Source organism: Emydura macquarii, unplaced genomic scaffold (genome assembly GCF_026122565.2).
Source record: "Emydura macquarii macquarii isolate MOO-44397 ecotype Brisbane River unplaced genomic scaffold, CSIRO-AGI_Emac_v2 contig_1253, whole genome shotgun sequence".
Lineage (NCBI taxonomy): Eukaryota > Metazoa > Chordata > Testudines > Chelidae > Emydura > Emydura macquarii.
Genome location: NW_027131390.1, coordinates 25,987,034 through 26,000,854, shown reverse-complemented (window position 1 = coordinate 26,000,854; position 13,821 = coordinate 25,987,034). Strand labels below are relative to the sequence as shown.

General features: G+C 44.7%; 1 protein-coding gene across 9 annotated transcripts in view; it reads right to left on the bottom strand.

The window, feature by feature from the left end:
* ZNF711 (zinc finger protein 711) overlaps positions 1-13,821 on the bottom strand; it is a 67,581-nt gene that overhangs the window by 52,946 nt on the left and 814 nt on the right. The gene's annotated exons all lie outside the window — the stretch shown is intronic.

The following is a 13,821-nucleotide window of genomic DNA, read 5'->3' as shown; positions in this document are numbered from 1 at the left end:
GCCCAAACATGCTCCAGCTTGGAGTAGACCATAGGTCTTGGATTTCATCAGTCTGTGGGGTGAAGAGTCTGTTCTGGCTCAGCTCCGAGCTAGCAAAAGAAAGTTAGATATATACAAGAAGATATCTCATGGCATGTTGCAGAGGGGGCACAACAGGGACGTGCAGCAGTGCCACATTAAGATCAAAGAGCTGAGGCAGGCTTATCAGAAAACAAGGGAAGCTAACAGCCATTCTGGCTCCTCACCCAAAACATGCCGCTTTTACAAGGAGCTGCGTGCAATTCTTAGTGGGGACCCCACCACTGTGCCACCACGCAGCATCAATACCTCTGAAGAATCCCAGTCCAGAATGAATAAGGAGGACTCTGTGGATGAGAAGGATGAACACAGCAGGGTGCAGGAGAGCAGGGTATCCATTCTCCCTGAGAGCTAGGACCTGTTCGTTACCCCAGAGTAGTCCAGCCACACACAAGACAGCGGGACTTATCGAGATGCAGGGGAAGTCACATCTGATGAGTGGGGGGAGAGTGGCAATTTTTTTTTTTTTGCGGTTATGTCCCTCGTCCAGCTTCTTAAAAGTAGTTTGTGTTTTTGAGAGGATAGTCTTACTGGGTGGTGGCAAACTTCAGTGGAGGGTTACTCCTGAAACAGACTATGTGCAGAGGTATGCTCCGAGAATCCTCTGTGGATATCTCAAGGAAACTTTCATACAGGTAATCTGTTAACCTTTGCAAAAGGTTTCTGGGGAGAGCAGCCTTATTTCTTCCACCACAGTATGATACTTTTCCCCACCACTCTGCTATTAAATGAGCAGGCATCATCGTGGAACACAGCATCGCAGCATAAGGGCCTGGCCTGTACCCCGATGCTTGCAGCAAATCGTCCCTTTCCGCCTGCGTTACCCTCAGGAGACTGATATCACACATAGTCACCTAGGGAAGATGGCGCAAGTTTAAAGTACCTGACCAATACAGTCACTCTGTTTTATTCCTCTGCCGTGGATGGGGTACCTGGGCGTCTCCTCAAGACTAGTCCTTAGTACTGTTGCAATGGGTATTATGGGTCGGGACACTGGTTGCCCTATGTTTTCTGCCACTACAATTCACCTGCAGTATCCTCTAATCTGTTCTGCCCACCTCCTCCCAAACCGGTCTCTGGCATGTTACAGGGGAGGCCAGTGATCCTTCTCCTTGCTCAAGTGAGGACTGTGGATTTTAGTGCTAATGAAGCCTCTCTATAACAGATACAAGGGCCTGTTGCTTACCGTATCTGTAACGCCAGTCCGACCCCTCCGAGATGTACAGAATGGAATGTGGGTCTGGCTTAGCCTCGTGAACATGAAGGGGAGTGCTTTTTACATTGTAACATTTCCTTTACTACTTTGGATCAGCTAACAATGGCGACTTTGTGCTTTGCTTATCTTACAGTAGACACCTCGGCCTTTGGCCCGCCTTGCAGAACTCCTGCTGAAAGACTTTCACAGATTAGGAAGCAGAAAAAAACTGTGGGATGACATGTTCAGCGAACTAATGAACGTCTCCGCGGCTGCTGACACAGAGCTCAGAGCCTGGAGGACGTCCTTGTCTGAAAAACTAGACATGGAACACAGAAGATCTGCACAGAAGCAGGAGCGTGATACGCAACAGGAGATATTGCATATTATGAGGGATCAGTCCGACATGCTGAGGCATCTGGTAGAGCTTGAGGAAGAGCAGCAGCAGGATAGACTCCCTCTGCAGCCCCTCCAAAATGCTCCACCGCCTGCAGATTTTTCCATCAGCCCTCACCCTCAAGCGGCCTCAGAGGAGACTGAGCAGGGTGCAGTACGTGCTGCACTCCACACCGGTGGATGCAAGCAAAAGGACGCAACGGACCCTTTAAGAATTGCATGAAACCACAGTTGCTTGCACAGTGACACTTTACAATGTTAAGTTATTCTCCTTTCCCCCCATTAAAACTGGTCACAAATAAAACTTTGTAGCATTAAAAAACATTTGTCTTTATTCATTCATAGCTTGGGTGAGGAGTGAAGGGGAGGGGGCCGCTGAAGCAAAGATGAGGGATGGGAAATAAAGGCAAAGCACAAACATACGTTACTGCAGTTCCTTGCAAAACCGGTTTTTCAATGTTTCCCAAAGCACTCCATGGTTGGCTCCGAGCGTAGAGCTGGAATCTGGCTGCTCAAAATTTGCAGCCAGCCTTTTAGCCTTCACAGCCCAACCCTGGGGGAACTTTTCCCCCTTCATTTCACACAAATTATGGAGCACACAGATATAATTGATGGGATGTTCTTTTCACTGATAAACCTAGTAAGCAGACATCTCCATCTGGCTTTTAAATGGCCAAATACACATTCCAAAACCATTCTGCACTTGCTGAGCCTGTTATTGAAACACTCCTTCTTGCTGTCCAGGTGCCCGGCGTAGGGCTTCATTAGCCAACGGAGCAAGGGGTAGGCACGATCCCCAAGATCACTATTGGCATTTCCACATCTCCAATTTTTTTTTGGTCAGGGAAGGAAGTGTCCACCTGTGTCCACCTGCAACAGACCAGAGTTCCTAAAGATGCACACATCATACACCTTTCCAGACCACCCCCACACTGATGTCTATAAAGCATCCCCTGTGATCCACAAGTGCCTGCAACACCATTGAGAAGTATCCCTTCCGGTTTATATACTCTGTGGCAAGGTGGTCAGGTGCTAGCATAGGTATATGCATGCCATCTATTGCCCTCCCCCACACACACAGAGCTTGGGAATCCCCTTGTGGCAAACCCATCCACTGTATCCTACACATTTCCCAAAGTCACTACCTTTCTTAGCAGAAGCCTATTAATGGCCCTCCACACTTGCATCACAGGAGCTCCAACAGTGGATTTACCAACTCCAAATTGATTCCCAACTGACAGGTAGCAGTCTGTGGTTGCCAGCTCCCACAGAGCAATGGCCACTTGCTTCTCCACGGTCAGAGCTGGTCTCAAGCAAGTATTCACATGCTTCAAGGCTGGGGACAGCTCTGCACAAAGTTCAGAGAAAGTGGCCTTTCGCATATGAAAATTCTGCAGCCACTGCTCATCATCCCACAGCTTCATAACGATGTGATCCTACCAATCTTTGCTTGCTTCCCGGGACCAGAACTGGCACTCCACAGACTGAAGATGATGTGTGACATCCTGCAGCAAACGGGAACTGTTCTGCTCTATGGCTTGCAGCAGGGCAGTCTCAATAACATTGCCATTTTCTGTTCTGTGGCTCCTCTCCCGCCTTTGAAAATACTGCAGGATAAGCGAAGGTATTTCTGATGCTCACAATGATGGAGCCCACTCAGCTCTGCACTGTGTCTTTCCAGCAACAGCATGCGTGCAGCATAGAAAAATGGCATGAAAAAGTGTTTGCAGTTTGCTTGGGACAAGAGGGGAGGGAGAGGGAGCACTTTGTATCATGGGGATGACAAGCTTCCCAAAAACCTCTGCGGCTAGTTGCACACTGTGGAATAGCTACCTATGGTGAACTGCTTTGAATGTCAACCCAAGCATGGCGAGTGGGGATGCAAGTAGTGTGGGTCACGCTCCTGCGACTCCTAAAATTCTGCAGGTGAAAGTCGATTTAAAGTAAATCAACTTCAGTCTGCAGTGTAGACATACCCTAAGCAACTGCTTAGGGCCCTGAGCAGCTGAAGGGGACTCCCTATTCATTTTTTCTTATGTGTTGGGGTGTGGGGGCCAAAAAATATTCCTACTTATTGTCCCAATGGGCTAGCACTGCCTGTTTCCAGGCAGTCATTTCCCATTTTGTATCTGTGCAGTTGATTCTTCCTTCCTAAGTGTAGTATTTTGCATTTGTCCTTATTAAATTTCATCATATTTATTTCAGACCATTTCTCCAGTTTTTGAAGATCATTTTGAATTCTAATCCTGTCCTCCAAAGTGCTTGCAACCCCTTACACCTGGGTTTCATCCGCAAACTTGAAAAGTGTAGTCTCTATGCCATTATCCAAATAATTTATGAAGATTTGGAACAGAACTAGCTCCAGGACAGAACCCTGCAGGACACCGCTTGATATACCCTTCCAGTTTGATTGTGAACCATTAATATTTACTCTCTGAGTATGCTTTTCCAAGCAGTTGGGCACCCACTTCAGAGTAGGTTCATATTTCTCTAGTTTATGAGAAAGTCATGAGAGACAGAATCAAAAGCCTCACTAAAGTTGAGTTACATTACACATCTACTGCTTTCCCCCATCCACAAGGCTTGGTATTCTGTCAAAGGAGGATATTAGGCTGGTTTGACATAATTTGTTCTTGATAAATCCATGTTGATTGTCACTTATCACCTTATTACCTTCTAGGTGCTTACAAATTGATGGATTACTTGCTCCATTATCTTGCAGGTGCCAAAGTTAAGCTGACTGCTCTATAATTCCCTGGGGAGTCCTCCTTAATCTTTTTATAGACAGTTACTACATTTGCCCTTCTGCAGTTCTCTAGGATCTCCCACATACTTCATGAGGTCTTAAAGATAATCGCTAATGGGTAAGAGATCTCTTCAGACAGTTCCTTAAGTTTTCTAGGATGTATTTCATCAGGCCCTATGTTGACATACACTGATTCAAGCATCTTACTGTCACTTGTGTTCGGTACAGAACCACTTATATTGGTGGTTCATCAAGGATACTGGTGCTGTATCTTTGGCACTGTTGGAATATGGACCTTAGTGCTGCTTACTCTGTGCACTGAACCATTTTAAGCAAGGGGCTAATCAGAATTGTGCTGGATGCTCAGCACCAGACTCTGTTGACTCAGATGAATCCAGGGACTTAAGACTACTTACATTGGTACTGGACTACTTCAAGCAAGTGGTTCACCAGTCAACAGTGTAGAAACCTGGGTATTGGACTCAGATGAACCAGACTATTATGAAAACACTAATGGCATGTCTAGTTGGGCACTGAACCTCTTCATCAAGCAGTTCACCACAGCCCACAGTACCAGACCACAGAAAATGGACTCAGTCAACCTGGATAGACTAGGGGACCTTAATGCCATTTAGAGTGAGCAATAAACTATTTCTGGTTCACTAGAGTTGACTGTGCTGGAACCCTGGCACCAGATTAGGTTGACTTGGTGAGATTCAAGCATCTCAATCCTGCCTCAACAATGTCAGGATATCAGCACTAAATTAGGTTAACATGGAAGAATCCAGGGACCTTGGTGCCAGATTAAGCCAACCCAGAAAGATCCAGAGACACCAGTGCTGTGTCCACTGTGCTAGACTCTTGGCACTGAGCTCAATAAACCAATTAAAACTGGGGAACTCTACGCAGCTGAAGGTAGGCACTGAGTCACTTAGGCTATCGGATCTCCAAAGTCAACTCTGGACTTACATTTGCCAGACTTATTTGATTGGGAGTGAGGAGATTCCTGTTCAGCTGGGTAAGACGACTCTCCTGCTCAAAACAGTCCAGATACCTGTGCCAAATGAATACCAAGTCTTCTCTGTTCTTTTAAATACAGAAATCTGCACTAACTGACAAATTAAAAATAACCAAACCAAAAATAGCCTGAAAGAGTCAAAGAAAAAAAATTTGTCTTGAGGACACCACATGCAATCTGAGTTTACTGCACCTTCAGTGGTTAAGAAGGAACTAAGGGGTGACTGAGGCAACTTCCCATATCAGATACTCAGAATCCCACACAGATGAAGAGTGAGGGAGAAACAAGTGGCTGCAACAGAGTGTTTTTCAGAAGGTTCTGCAGCTCAACCCCAGGAGGTACCAATCCCACACGTGGGAATATGCAGAGGCCATTTGAAGAATCTATATAACCGTATCACCTGAACATCACCCTCATCCTCTCTCTCCCTTATCATTCCTACTGTTTGTTCAAATCATACTCGTTGCATGTTATCTTAAATTTAGATTATAAGGTCTCAGATGCTCAGACAACTTCTAGCATCAGGGGGTGCCAATCCAATTTGGGTATAATAGAAATAATATTTCGATAGACCCATAATCAGTGCTCCAATTGTAAGGGGAAATTAGGGGAGCCCTTAATGAAAGAAGGGAACTATTTTCAGAAGATAGGCCCAAATCCCTGTAACAAAGGATAATGAATGGCCCTTCAGAATTCCTCCATCCTATCCTGGAGTTCTTGCTCGTTAGAATGGATGCCATCCTTTTTTATTATTAAATTTAATTAAAATGTGGAAGATAAAACATCTACAATCTCAGCAGAAACTACCCACAAAAAAAGGGAATGTTACACTCAAGTTACAACCTATCCTTGTCCCCCAATAAATGATAGTCAACTCCCCCAGGATTGAAGGTTTTCCCCTAGATATATTCAGGAAAGGGATGGGCCCCTCTTAAGCCAAAGAGGGGTATTTTTATCATGCCTAAAGCTTCCTAACTTTCTTTATGCAGGAAAACAAGATCCCTGACAGAAGAGCTTCCCATCTAAATAGACAAAGACACAGATGAAGACTCCAGAGAGAGAGATGCAGCTAAGGGAATGAGCAGGGACACTTGTCCCCAGCTTGTTTAACGCCACACTCAGTGAATGTATTTTTGTTTTTTTCTATTTACAAATAGTAAAGTGCTGTGCCAATACTGACACAGCAGTAAAAAATTGTGTGCCAATATTGCTATAGCTTTTGGGCTGTTTTGTCTTTTGTGGAGGGGGCATAACACTTCCCTATTTGCTTTTTTTATTTAATTTTATATTCACGTCACAGACATTTCCCCAGCCTAAAAGAGGGTGTGCATGTCTGAGAGAGGATGTGTTGCAAAGAATCCCCCTTAGACTCTCCTTCACCTAGGCCTGGTCTACACCGCCGTCAATGGGAGATACGCAAAATACATAAAGTAGCTCCCGTTGACAACGGTGTAGCTACATAAAGTAGCTTGTGTATCTCCTGTCAACTTACTTATGTTGCCATACTGCAGCGTCCATTGCGCTGCGTCAACTTGAGATGCCCTCTGGTCAACGCAGCCTTACTCTTTTTGAGGGGGGAGGAGGGGAGGGATTTATGGTGTCAACTGGAGAGTACTTCCAGGATTGATTGAGCGGGTCTCCACAGCCCGCTCAATCAACCCCACTGCATTGATCTGTGCAACCCCAGCAATGTAGACATACACTTGTAAAGGAAGGAAGGAAATTCTAGAAGGCTCCACTTCCCTGACCAGAGGTGAGGGGGACTATTCCAGGGGTCTCTCCACACATTCCCCCTTCCCAGACCAGAGATGTCTGGGGATATTTAAGAGGCTCCACATACTTCCCGTCACTACTCATCACCATGAGCTCTCTTGAAGCAGGGGGAGAGGGAATTTCCAGAGCTTGCCCCAATTACCACCTCAATTGAAAGGGACCAGTCCCCATCACCCCTCAAAGGGAACACACACATGGGCCTCCTTTTGGAATCCCCTTCTACCCCACAGGCAGCAAGCCATGTCTCCCATCCCATTCCCTGTAGGGAAGAGAACAATACTGCCTGGGCCAGTTACCTCAGGGATCAGGGGTTGAATTTCTCCTGCTTCAGCTTCCATTCTTCTCACCCTCACCCCAGCCTGGCACCCGACCAATCACAAAAGTCAGGAAACAGCACCCTGCAGCAATGGCCCCAATTCAGATGTTTTTTGCTGAGGGAACCCCAGTTCTCCCTCTGGTTGGGAGTCTGTCCTCTCTCTTACTCACACACTGCATGAGCCAGTGCCACCAGGAGTCGAGTCTTGGCAGACTCCTCTACAGCCCACCATACAGACACAGACTCCTGTGCACCAGGCTGCACAACACCATTTGGCCCAGCTGCCACGTCATCTAGTAGGAGGGGAAGCTGGGTCAAATTTGAGTGACAGCATTACACCATGTGCCAGATCTAAATACCTCTCATGAAAACTTAGCCAGGCCACCCTCCACCCGTTCAGAGGAGCACTGAAAGCACACAACTGGAATGATGCTCCAGACCACTCAAAGCAGCCATGCTGATTTAGTACCAGACCTTTTCTTAAAAGTGGTCCAGCCACACCCCCTCTCCCGTGGAACTGTGAGCATGTGCAAAAGCCGTGGGCAGGTAAGTTCAACCTCCCCAGCCTCCCCTAATTGGTGGCACTGCCTCGCAGCCAATCAACAGCCTTGCTGGAAAATGACACAGCACTGCTGCCAGAGCATAGTTTTCTGAAGCGTCAGAGTGTAGCTCTGTCCTGATTTTCAAGCACCAGGGGATACTTCAGCAGCACTAAGCCTAAGTGAGAAACAAGGAGGCCAAAACACAGCTCCCTGATGCCTTTTAATTAAACACAAGTGAGGTAGCCCCTAAAATTAGTAAGGGGCCTAGCCCCCATAACTGCCCCCCACCCCCATTCGAAGCACTACCCACAATACTATCAAAAATTATAAGTTACAAAGAGTCATTGGAAAAATTAAAATATTTAAGGATCCAGTCCTACAATCAATTCTCACACACAACTTTTCCTAATTTCAGCGTTAATTCTCAATGTTATACCTGCAGGATTAGATCCTTTCATTATTATGTGAATCAAAACCACATACGGAATCCTACACCTTCCAATACTTTGACTGAAAAAAATTATTCTCAAATTAAGCTACAGCCATACAAACTATTCTTATGACAGATGCTACAGTATATACTTACTAAAGCTAAATCAGATTTAATTCTAGACTATAAATGGCTGGTTTACTATTCTAATTTCACAATATAACATAACATAATATAATATCGTAGAAATTTACTGACCAGTTTTCCATCCCACCAACCAATCTTCTGAAAAGTTTTAGATGAATAAGCACAAATTACCTTAATAGACAAATGAAGACAATTCAGCATACAGTCAGGCTAGACAGACTAATTTCCAATCCCATCACATTCTGTTAACAGTTGGGAAAGATTAGGAAGAGTAAAATTTAGAACCCAGTGACACAGAATGCTGAACATCCTCAATTTCCACTACAATTAAAGAGAACTGATGACACTCAGGCCATAAGAACGTTGGCATTTTGCCCCAATTTCCAAAATCGGTATGTCTGCAATTTAAATGCTACAGCAGTGCAGCTGAACCATTGTAGCACTTCAGCGTAGACACTTACTGCAGGGACAGGAGGGGTTCTCCAGTTGCTATAGGTAATCCACCTCCTTGAGAAGTGGAAGCTAGGTTGACAGAATTCTTCTGTTGACCTAGCACCATTGACAGTGCAAGTTAACACCATTGACAGTGCAGTCATCTTAACTACTTCTCTACAGGGTGTGGATTTTTCTCACCTGAGAGACGTAGCTATATCTATGTAACTTTCCAGTGCAAACCGTGCATAGACAAGACCTCAACACTGCTCTTAGAGGCACTCAGAAACGCACCAAGTGTGGCCTTTACAGTCCACTTACACTACAAAAACCATCAAGCCAGGGACTTAGGCCTGGTCTAGGTCAGTTTAACAATGTCAGTCAGAGGCGTGAAAAATCTACACCCCTAAGCATGGTTAAACCAAGTGAAGTCCCCATGTAGACAGAGGTAGGTTGATGAAAGAATTCTTCCATCCACCCAGTTACCACCTCTCGGGGAGGTGGATTACGTATGCTGACAGGAGAATCCCTCCCATTGGCGTAGGTAGCATCTATACTGAAGCAATACAGCAGCATAGCTGTGCCACTGGGGCATTTTAAGTGCAGACATACCCGTAGGGCAAGTCTACACTACAAAATGAAGTCGACCTAAGTTAGGTCAACATACAGCCACCATAGTAATTACTGCAGTTTTTCATGTCCACACTACAACTCCTCTCTCAATGGTACACGTCCTCACCAGGTTTACGTAGTTTAAGTTTAAATAAAACTACTTTAAATGTGCTAGATCAGAGGACCCCAAACTGTAGGGCACGCCCTTCTAGAGGGCACAGAGGAACATTCAGAGGGCACGGCGGGTCTGGGTAGCCCCCACAAGGGCAGAGAGGAAGCACCATCCAGCCCTGCTCTGCCCCCATCCCCACTCCAGCCTCATCCCACAGCACTGCCCTTGGCACCCTGCTCCTGGTACCAGCCCCAGGCCCCATTTTCAGCCCCGTCCTCAGGTCCGCAGCTGCAACTCTAGCCTCCACCCTTGTCCCAGCCACTGCTCTGGCCCTGTTTCCCAGCCCCCGATTGCAGCTCCTGGAGGGGGGAGGGGCATGGACCAGGTAAGTGGGGGGGAGGAGGGGCAGCGCAACCCCAAAAGTTTGGGGGCCATTGTGCTAGATACATAAAAAAGTTGACCAAAACACGTTTTGCACTTAAAACCCAACTGTTTTATTAAACAAAAGAAATTAGTGTAGTCAGTGAATTGAACCAATTGTTGCTGGTCCCCATGTCCTTCAAGACTTTAGAACCAGTAGATCTGATCCTCTGGCACCTACTTTTTATTCATAGGTTGGAAGAAGCAGCTTTCCTGCTTTTTTTTTTGGTTCCCAATGGGTGTCTTAACTTTGAATGAACTGGTGACTGAACTGAACTATAGCTGAACAAATTGAAATTAAGAAAATATACTCACTGCACCCAAAAAAGGCTGTCAAAAGTTATATTAAGTACTTCAAAAAATTCTGGTTCTAGGTTCTTAGTCAGTGACTTCCACCAGTTCTATGGTTTGATTTTTTTAAAAACTTTGACAGCAAACACGTACTGCTTAATATTTTGTTTAATTAAACTTAAATTTACTATAAACATTAGTCATTTATCAGATTATCAATTTCAATTTAATTTTTAAAAAACATTTAAATAAAACCCCCTATTTATATATTTAAAAAATCCATTTGGTTAAAAAAATTTCCCCCATCCAGTACAGAATGAAATATGTGAAGATCCATGCAGAAGGGACCAAGAGAGGAGATAGTCCAGGGGAATCTTGTAAAAGTCTGCAGAAACAAAGACCTGGACAATGACTGATCTATATGCAGCCATAACTATGAGCATTTTCTGAATCTCTCCCTCTATTAACTAATTAAGCTTTTCAATATTTGTTTACTCCCCTCCTCCGCAACCTAGCTATTAGAAAAAACTGCTAGTGGGGAGGATGCAATGTGCAGAAGCAAATAAAACAATTCAATTCATAGCTCAACAGTAACCTTTTCAATTTCTTAAGAATTCTAACACATTTACCTTGTGACAGAGAGTCACTTTGGAATACATCACCTGCAGAGTGGAAAATAAAGAATTTGATGTAGGCCAAGCTGAGACTGGTCTTCAGCTGTACCTTAAAGTCTGAAAAAATTGTAATATTTTATTTGGGATTTGTTGTACTTAAAATTCGGCTACATGCTTAATTGGCTTTAGAAGAAAGATGTAATTTTAAGATTTTATTGCTGGGAATTTTCTAATCTTAAACAGATCTGAAGTGTGCCAAACCTCCACCTAGAAAAGGGCTCAGACCTGATTGAGGGCAGGCAGTAACAGCCCTTCTGCTGTGACAATACAAAAGGGCTGCAACTTCTCTAAAAGTAGGAAGACTGTTTGCACTAAACTTTTGAGGGATTGCTAAGTATTATAGGAATATCTAAAAGAAAGTGTTTCATGCTACTCATGTGTTAGTGAATGCATAGAGAAGTTAAACAACCAATAATTATCCACACTACTGAGAAAAGCTGCACCATTCTCATCATCACCACTGTTAGATGTGTATAAGAGTTAACTCATAAACATAATTTCTTCTCTTCTTAGGTTAACTATATCAATAATCATTAGAATAAAATGTTTCATGAAGGAACACTTCCTTCATCTTCATCAAACACCTAAGTGATAGAAATCTTTAGGAAAAATATGCATGTTTCCATCCTGCAAAGTGTTTTAAGTATAAGAAAGGTCATCTTCAATATGCAACAATTTTACTCTTTTCAGGGAAAGGAGAGTGACTTCTTATGTGTTTGCATAAACATGACAGGGCACCCAAACCTCTATGTTTTTTGGGCACTGTTACAATGTACAAAATATTAATAAGGATGAGAAATGTTTCCACAGAAGCTAGTTTTCTCTATAAGCTAAATCGTGGAGTGCTAACCTAATAAAACTTTAATAATAAAATAAAATTTTAACAGAGTACAATTTATAACATATTTTGTTATAGGCATACCAATGGAGATCCTCACCTCTGTAAAGTTACTTTTAGCATGTTTGCAATTTAAGTAATCAGGCTTAAATATACATGTTTTGTTTAAATATGTTTGTTTAAATATGATCAAATGAAACATGGGTTGCTTACCTCTACATTTGAATGACTACTATCATTTAGAATCAAATGCCCTATGTAATTTAAGAATGTCTACACCCTCTTAACAGGATAATCAAGTTTATAATAGAGAAATATATTAAAAAATAAAATTTCTACAGAAAAACAAAAGGTATTCACCTTGGTCCCTTTAATATTAAAGATCAGCTTAATAAGAATGCACCAGAATGTTTATTACTTAAAATTGAACTCTAACACACATTCCAAACTCATTTTATTTTTTCTTGTGTTTATTATAGACATCTACAACATGGCAACGTATTAAGAAAATATAAATGTAACAAGAACTATACATAAAACCTGCACAGGAAAATCTAAACTAGAAAGAATGCATAGCTTAATATAACCCTACCCAGCAACACAGAGTGCACTGTAAAAATGAGTATGTCTATTGGAGCAGTCTTTTGTCTGTCAGCCTGCAAAATAGCCATGAAAATTTACCAGTTAGGTATGATATCTATTTCACCTCACCTTCATTTACCATAACAAAACTGGGGGGGAAACGTAATTGACTGTCCAAATAAAAATATTACCTATCCCATGAAAAAAGTACTAAAAATCAAAGTTTAGGTCTATTTATAGCTTCTGACTATATAATGACAACTAAATAAATAATAAAACTTCAGACCATGACAGAACAGATTGAGAGTGCTGAAAACTGGAAGGCCATATGCATATGTACAAAAGATGACAGGTGAGATGCATGAGGCAACCACAATTACAGATGGGACTGAATGTGTATCAGGAAAACAACAGAAAGCAGTACGCACGCTAAACACTGGCAGGGCATGTGCCTGGGCAACAGAATGACAGTCAAAGGTGTTTGTGCCAACTACCATGGGCAGAGCGTGAACACCACAAGGACAGTCCTGTGTGTGTGTGCGCTGGGTACGGGCAAGGGTTCCTGCATGTGCATCCCAGACAGGAGCGTGCGTGCCGAATAGAGGCAGGCGCAGCGCATGAAACGAACTGCGAGTGGTGCACCGCAGCCACAGACTGAAGTGCATGCGCAGAGGGCTAGCACTGGCAGGGCGCGCACTGCCGCACTACTAGATGGGCAGCGCTGTGCAGAGAGGGCCACAACGCAGCACCCGCCCCTGGGGAGCCCGGCACGTTAGAAGCAAACAGCAAAGAGCGGGATGGGAACTGCAGCACTAGGCGCGGGACTCACCGCCTCCGTGGGTGTGTGTGTGAGGTGGAGGGTACGCGCAGAGCGCCAGCGCCCCCTGCCGTGCCTGTGAGGTTAGGGGAGGGGGGACGAGCGCAAAGCCCGTGAAGACAAAGGAGCCCATGATGAGTCAGGGCTGCAGCTCGGCGGCAGGCGCCTCCCCAGACATACCTCCCCGGCCTGGAGCCGCGCGCGGGACGGGGCAGCGGCGCTCCCCAGACCCGTGCAGACCCTTCACACGGGTGGGCCGCCGCCAGGCCCGCTCCTCCCCTGCGGCGCCGAGAGGCTCGAGCCCAGGCGGCTGCGGGACAGAAGCCGTCGCCCCTCAGTCCCCAGTCCAGGGTGCGGGGAGGACGGGCGGGCAGACCCCGTTCCGGGGCGCGCGTGAGCAGA